This window comes from Helianthus annuus, chromosome 2, assembly GCF_002127325.2.
Source record: "Helianthus annuus cultivar XRQ/B chromosome 2, HanXRQr2.0-SUNRISE, whole genome shotgun sequence".
In the NCBI taxonomy this organism is placed as follows: domain Eukaryota; kingdom Viridiplantae; phylum Streptophyta; class Magnoliopsida; order Asterales; family Asteraceae; genus Helianthus; species Helianthus annuus.
In genome coordinates this window covers 47,608,166-47,615,826 of record NC_035434.2, presented here as the reverse complement: position 1 = coordinate 47,615,826, position 7,661 = coordinate 47,608,166, and the positions used below count along the sequence as shown (strand labels likewise).

Sequence of the window (7,661 nt, the reverse complement as noted above, 5' to 3'; positions counted from 1 at the left end):
AAATATAACATATCACCTAGGACTGAATAAAATTAACTAGAAATCAGTATCATAAACGAAACCTAAAGTTAAGGTGTAACTATCGTTGGCCTGCAGTTTGCGTGGTTTGTTTCACCTGGTTTATCTTTTAAAGTTTTCAACTCCACGAAGAGTTTGGTTTGGATCACTTGTTATATAAATATATGTTTGAAATATTATTAATTTTATACATTTATCTGATAATCATAAATAATTGATGAGTAGTACTTATGAAAAATTTTATACATTTATTTTAATTATATGTTACAATGATGCCTAAGTCACTAAAATGCCCCTAAAGTGTCTTAAATTTTTGTGAAATGCGCAAGTTTACACCCTCGAAAATAGTTTGGCTCTCTTGTAAATGTTGCTTCAAAATGTGTACACAACGTAAAATTAATAAAAGGGTAAAAATCCTAATTCTCTTAATAAGGTAGTATAGATTATTTATATTTATACATACTATTAAATATTGAAAATCCCAAAGGTTGCATGTCTAACCTTTAATTTAATCAATTAATGCCTTTAATTATTATAAAATTTTTATTTAATTCCTTAATTTAATTCAATTAATGGAAGACATAAGTGGGCATGAATTCTATGGATGAAATGTCTAGATTGCCCTCAAAGTGTCTTAAAACTTTGGACAATGTCCAAGTTTCCCCCCTCTAAAATGGCTTGCTTCATTTGTACATGATTCTTCAAGATTTGTATCACGTCCACATAACTTGGTCAAAACTTGTTGCAGAAGGCTTCAACAATCTCACGAAGTCACCTCCATTTACATGGTCAAAAGACCCATTTACCCCTGGATAATTTAGCTACTTGACCCGTGATCGACTAACCCATACCTGTGAACTGTAAACGAATAACCATTTGAACCATGACACGATAACGTGCCTACCCGTGACCTGCAAACAAAACCCGATTAACCCAACAGCCTGAGCATCATTATATATCTCCAATATAGTCTTGCATTTGTACAAACTGTAACAACATAAACAAATAATATTAGACCATCTAGTTTAGAGAGGAACATATATAATTGTAACCCTACTTACCAATAGGAATGACTTGACATAGAATGTAAATTGTACCCTTACTAAACAAAACATAAACTTGTAGAATTAACGTATAAGCACTTAAGCAATTGATATAACAAAGCAATGCCAAATAATAAATAGTCAAGACATGCTAAATCGATCTTGGTAAAGACCTACCTTATGTTTTACGTGCATTAGCTTGGCTTCAATTGGTGATTGGTGGTCTTTGACGTCTTCATAATCTTCTGGTCTTCGTTCTACTTGAATAACAAAACTTCATAGATAAGTAGATGGTGAAACAAATATTTTTCCATAAATCAAACATTCAAACAAATGCAACTGAGGGGTTTACACAAAAATGTAATAAGAAAATTAAAATTAAAAGAATTTTGAAGTAAAACTAAACAAAAGAGAAATGCACTTGGTGAATGAGTTGAAGGTTTAAGCATTCCATCAAGCACTTGGTATGCATTTTACACCCACATCTAAACCAATAGCGAGTAGAAAAGAAAAACAAGGACAATTAACATCAACACACATCATTAAACAACAAACAAAATGAAAACCAAATTACAGGGGGAACAAAAAGCGAACCTGATATGTGGACCGATTTATGGGTTTTTGATTTCCATTGCGCAGATGTTAAAAGGGGTGAGTGGAAACTGAGGGGAAACTTAAAAGACAAAGTAAAAGAATGAAAGAATTGAATTGAATCGCAATGAATTGATTAATTTGTAACTGGTAATTGCTTCAAGATTTCTATTGAGGGGTTGTGTACAATGACATAAAATTTTTAATTGATGAAGCATTACAAAGATGCCATTCCATTTTTAATTGATGAAGAGTTATAAAGGTGCTAGAATCCCTAAAAGGCCCTAAAGTGTCTTAAATTTTTGGACAATGCGCAAGTTTACCCCCTCTAAAATAGCTTGGCTCTTTTGTACATGTTACTTCAAAATGTGTAAAAATCCCAAAGGTTGCATGTCTAGCCTTTAATTTAATCAATTAATTCCTTTAATTATTATAAAACTTTTATTTAATTCCTTAATTTAATTTCTTAATTTAATTCAATTAATGGAAGACATAAGTGGGCATGAATTCCATGGATGAAATGTGTAGATTGCCCTCAAAGTGTCTTAAAACTTTGGACAATGTCCAAGTTTCCCCCCTCTAAGATGGCTTCCTTCATTTGTACACGATGCTTCAAAATTTGTACCTATGGCAAAATTACGAAAAGGGTAGAAAACTCAGTTCTCTTAATATAGTATTATAAATAAGTATATTGATTAGGGAGCGAGAATTTTATTTGAATTTACATTTATATTTATATTTATATTTATATTTATATTTATTTTTATATTTATATTTATATTTATATTTATATTTATATTTATATTTATATTTATATTTATATTTATATTTATATTTATATTTATATTTATATTTATATTTATATTTATATTTATATTTATATTTATATTTATATTTATATTTATATTTATATTTATATTTATATTCATAGTAATATTCATATTCATATGAAATAGATTTATTTTCTATAGTCCATATTGATGATTTGAAAATATATAGACTCAAATTACACTTTGGAGAGATTAGGCTAATAATTCAATCCATATCCATGAAAATGGAATTTTTCAAATTGAATAATCAAGAACTATTATAAAAAGGTACAGTTACTTCTTTTTTCCTGACCGGGTCAATAACGTTATGCAAGATATTGATTTATTTACCTCTTATTTTATATATAATGGAATTACCTGGACTAATACATAATATTGTTTTAGTCCTTTTGAGATTGGGTCGTAAATTAGGGGGTTTGAGTAGTATTACTTGCCAATCCCATTTATTTTGCCTTCTCATCGGGATTGGTTTTTGTTTGTATATGGTTATTCTATATTATTGAACTCCCATTTTGTTGCTGCCGCGCAGCTCCTTATTTACGTAAGAGTCATAAATATTTTAATTATTTTTGTTGTGATGTTCACAAGTGGTTTAGAAAATTCCAATGATTTCTATCTTTGGACCGTGGGAGATGGTAAGTTCCGTGGTTTATATAAAGTTTCAAACAATATTAAAGTTCAGGTCGCATTAATTTGGTTTATGGGGCGTATAATGTATGAATTTTGAGTGTTTTGACGACGGTTTTAAGTTTTAGGATAGTGTTTTCCGAAAACAAGTTTATTTTTTAAAAGAAAAATATATAAAAGAAGGTATGTTTAGTTAAGGAAGCCTATTAGTCAAACATAATAATTCATATCATTAACCCTAATGCTTCTGTTTTAGGTGAGTGAAGTTGAACCTTATTATGTGTGTGTGTGTATATATATATAAACACACACACTACCATTTGTTGAGAGATGCTAATATAGCTATTCATTGAAGAAATTTTGCATATTATACAATTAGCTAGTTGATACAATAATATCTATATTTATATGATTAAAACAAAATTAGGAAAATATGAGCCCTTGTTTACTTTTTGGTTTCGTATTCCTATGTTATATTATCCCATTAGAACCCATGTTAAGTTTACCAAGAGTATACATTTGTCTATCCTATTTTTTTTGTTACCCTTTGTAGTATCATTCAATAAATATGAAAAGAAGTGACCGTAAGAAGAAAAAAAAATATGATATAAAAGAAAAAAAAAGTTGAAAAAAGGTTGTGAAAAGAAAAAAAAACGAGGGTATAAAATGAATAAGTGTGGGAGATCAAAGATCCCCATGCAATGAAATGATTAAAAAAAAGTTGAAGTATTTACCAAAGTTGAAGAGCAGTGAATGTAGAAAGTTGAATTGTAGTATTACTTAACCCTTTATTACCCAATATCGTTTGTTCATTTATTACCTTTTAACCTTTAAACCAAAAACTCATACAAAGTACTTATGGTTTGTGACTTGATGCGAGCGAGCGTATGATTTTTGTTATATATTTAAGTACTCTTTACTCTTTTATCAAGTTTTAAATTTATAAAACACGATATAGCACTATCACTCTATACAACACGCTAGGGCAAGTGCACCCATCGTTGACGTAGCATAGTGATGGTAAGATACCGAGATCGTCCAAGGACACAAAAGCTTTTAATAACGATTTATCATCAACGTCTAATCGGCCCAAATTTTCAGAAAAGGTTTTTAAACAACTTAAAATAAAGAAAGAAACTAAAGTAATAAAAGAAACAAACAAATAAGAAATGAATCACTTAGTTCTGATTCATCTTTTATGTATCCTTTGATGATTTCCGCACTTTGGGTTTTTTAAGAGATTATCGTAGTTAATTATTGTGACATGTCCCTGTTCTGGAGGCGACGCTACCCTCAGCCATATTGGTCTGAGTCAGCAGAGATATAGTCCCGTAAGGCCGGCGTCACACCTAACCGATAACAAAAACATCAGAGTGAGACGAAGATAGATTGCTCATTGCATACAACACTAAAAGTGACAATAGAATTAACATAACCTATTTTCATTTCATTAATTCAAAAAATCGGGTTACAATACATGCATTTCAAATACAACAAGTTTCAAATATAGCAAAACAAAGTACAATAAAGCATATTACAAAATTGATGCAACATGTTTAAATCTACGATTTCTAAATGTGTATCTAAGGCCTCGTCACTATGCCCAGTTAATCATCAGCATCATCTTGCAACATGTTATAAAGTATAGATCAACACATAAGGCATTGACAAGCATACAAGTTTTCAGTACATAACATAGTTAAGTAAGTTTAAATGAATCCTCATGGCAAGCTAGTTAACAAGATAAACAATAAACTCGCATGTGAACAAACTAGTCAACCCAAAGTTTAACGCAAAGAGACTTAACATGACACAACGTTCATAGGCGGTGTGTTACTCCTATAGCGCTATATATGTCAAGGGTAGGCTCGTACGAAGTTAATGACAAGTTCAACACAAAACATACAAACCCAGATTAAAGCTCAAGTATAACGTATGCGTGCATGTATTAGGATTGTTTTTGCAATATGAATAAAAGTTTAAGTGTAAGTTGATAGGATAATATATTGCACCCTCCCGAGCACGTTTTACGAGACTAAAACCTATAAAAACAAAAATAAATAATATCTAGCAATTATTTACAAAAATAAAAATAGGAAGTATAGCTATTGCTCAGGGATCAAATCACGGTCTTTCGGGCTAGATTTCACTTATCAACACTGATCTACTATCGAGTGATCCGAATAATTGCCAGTACATTTAGGATATTTGTCACCTAAACTCATCTCCCAAGACCTTTTTCATGTGACTGTCTATAACTAATTTTATCATATTTTGATATTTTAAAATGAACACCCAAACAAATACTAATCAAATCCTGGAATTATAATTAGCACACTCTATCATGAAGTGAGACTAGTGTTGTCGAACCCAACCAGCTACTCCTGCTGCAAGGAACAATGAAAGAACCATTACTACAACTAACACCACAACTACTGCCTCGAGTGGAAGTGCTCACAACTCAGCTATGGTGGTGCAACCGGATGATTCTTTTGACTGGAGCACGAAGATTCAACAACTTAATCTTCCAGCTCCTGTGAATCAAATACCTTCAATTCAGACACCTCTCCACAACATAGAATTCATGACTCAGGTTCTTTCAGCTCTTGTTCATGGACTCACTACAGAAGAGGTAAATTCTTATTTATGTACTCCAGAATGTAGAGGTAGGGTAGCAGCCTATCGTTTACACAACTTAGAATTGACCTCAGATCATCAAGACATAAAAAGGCATAACTCCTATCTAACCAAAAATGAAAGATTATACAAAGAAAAGATTGAGGCTCAACGTAAAGATATTTCTAAGCTTAAAGAAGATCCAAGTATCAAAAATTGACACCATAGGGATACCAAAGAAACTATAGTTGCTTTGACCAAGGAAATAGAAGAAATCAAACAAAAATATCAAATTAATGAAGTGGATATTAAGAAATACGAAACTTTCAGCAAATTGGTCAACGATTTATGTGACATCCAATTAGAGTACAAAGAAAAGAAAGGATGTGGTTTAGGTTACAATAAAGTGCCTCCTCCATTCAATCACAACTACACCTATTTGCGTTTCACTGTGAAGGAATTTGTAAACGTTGATACTATGACTTACGATCCAAAAACTGATAAGTCATTGATCAACAGTAAACCTGTTGAAAGACTAACAAATCAGCCAATCACGTTTGTTTCTCAATGTGTGAATGATACTAATGCTTGGTCTTCCCTTGCGGATGAAGTAACTGGTAAAGATGTAATTAGGGATGAACAAGCATCAAAATCTGGTTCTTCTAATAATTTAATAAATGAACTTAATCCAGACTATAGTTTGATGCATGACATTTTTAGTTCGTTTTTTGGTTCTGTGTCGTCTTTTGGGCCTGGTGTTTTGGGCAAAACAGTTAATGCTTGTGATGATCATTTAGATACTATGCATGATCATCTTTTGAGCCTGGTGTTTTGGCCTCCTCTATTGCAACTACATACATCGTGATACATACATAAGTGGATCCCAACCCATATTCATGGTGAATATGAAATAATAACTCTGATTTAACATAATCCATTAAAGGCATTAAAGGAATTGATCACCAATCGTTCACAATTCAAATATTAAATAGAATATATTGTTTGTATTTGAATTTACTTTAATACATGATATACATACTTTATTGGCTTGTATACAAAAAGGTCCAAGCCAGCCATCATCTATCTTACTAAAAGAAACTACATAAAACTCCATAAATACATGTCAACACAAAAATCTTCATAATCCACAAAGTCTGCATACCCCACCATCTGAGGTGGCGGTACCATTAGTCCCTCAGCCACGCATTCCAAACATCTCCTCCTCATCGACGTAGACCACTACTTCCGGCAATTCATTTGTTCCCACCACCGCATCCTCTGTCTGTCAAAACAACTCCATGGCGTCTTCGGTCTGCCTAAACGCCTCTGCAGCCTCAGCCGCTACCTTTTGTATATCCTTTACATTGTTAGACTCCGGTACAGGCAGCCGCCAAACTGAGTCAGCAAAATTTAAACAAGCCGACCGCCCCCTCATGGCCAAAACCGCTACATCATGTGCTCGGGCTGCCATTTCTGCTTTCGTATATGTCCCCAGCCACACTCTTGATTGATTATTTGGTTCTCTCACTTCACACACCCACTGGCCGGGATTTCTTCTCCTCACTCCTCGGTAAACCGGGTGCCGAGTCTCCTTGAACTTCTTCCTTCCGGCTCTCTTCTTCGGGATTTGCGAAGCGAGCATTAGTTCTCCGGTGCTGCTGCTACATTCAGAAGCTGAAGAGGTGTCCATAATCTGATTACTAATTTGTTTTCAGTTGGTAGTTACAGTTTGCTAGTTGTGAGTGAATTGTTTTGGTTTAGTTTTAAGTGTGAAATATCTAAATGATGAAGTATATATAGTTTTTTGTATGCATGTGCGGACATAAGTAAGATTGTTTGTGGTGGGGTTGTCTGATACAGCCTGGGGGACTGTGGATTATTGGATTAAGTTAATAAGGATGGTAAGTAGATGGAGAGAATAAGCGGATAACCAAGT

At 32.8% G+C, this 7,661-nt stretch overlaps 1 long non-coding RNA gene and 1 pseudogene across 1 annotated transcript; both read right to left on the bottom strand.

Annotated features, from left to right (window-relative positions):
* Positions 1–547: 547 nt before the first annotated feature.
* Positions 548–1,851, bottom strand: LOC110913762. Its single transcript, XR_004872619.1, has 4 exons — positions 1,656–1,851; positions 1,483–1,546; positions 1,239–1,318; positions 548–929 (listed from the first exon to the last, which is right to left on the bottom strand). It is a non-coding gene; the product is annotated as an uncharacterized LOC110913762 (long non-coding RNA).
* A 4,952-nt stretch (positions 1,852–6,803) lies between these two features.
* Positions 6,804–7,406, bottom strand: LOC110913754 (annotated as a pseudogene).
* Between the last annotated feature and the right edge of the window lie 255 nt (positions 7,407–7,661).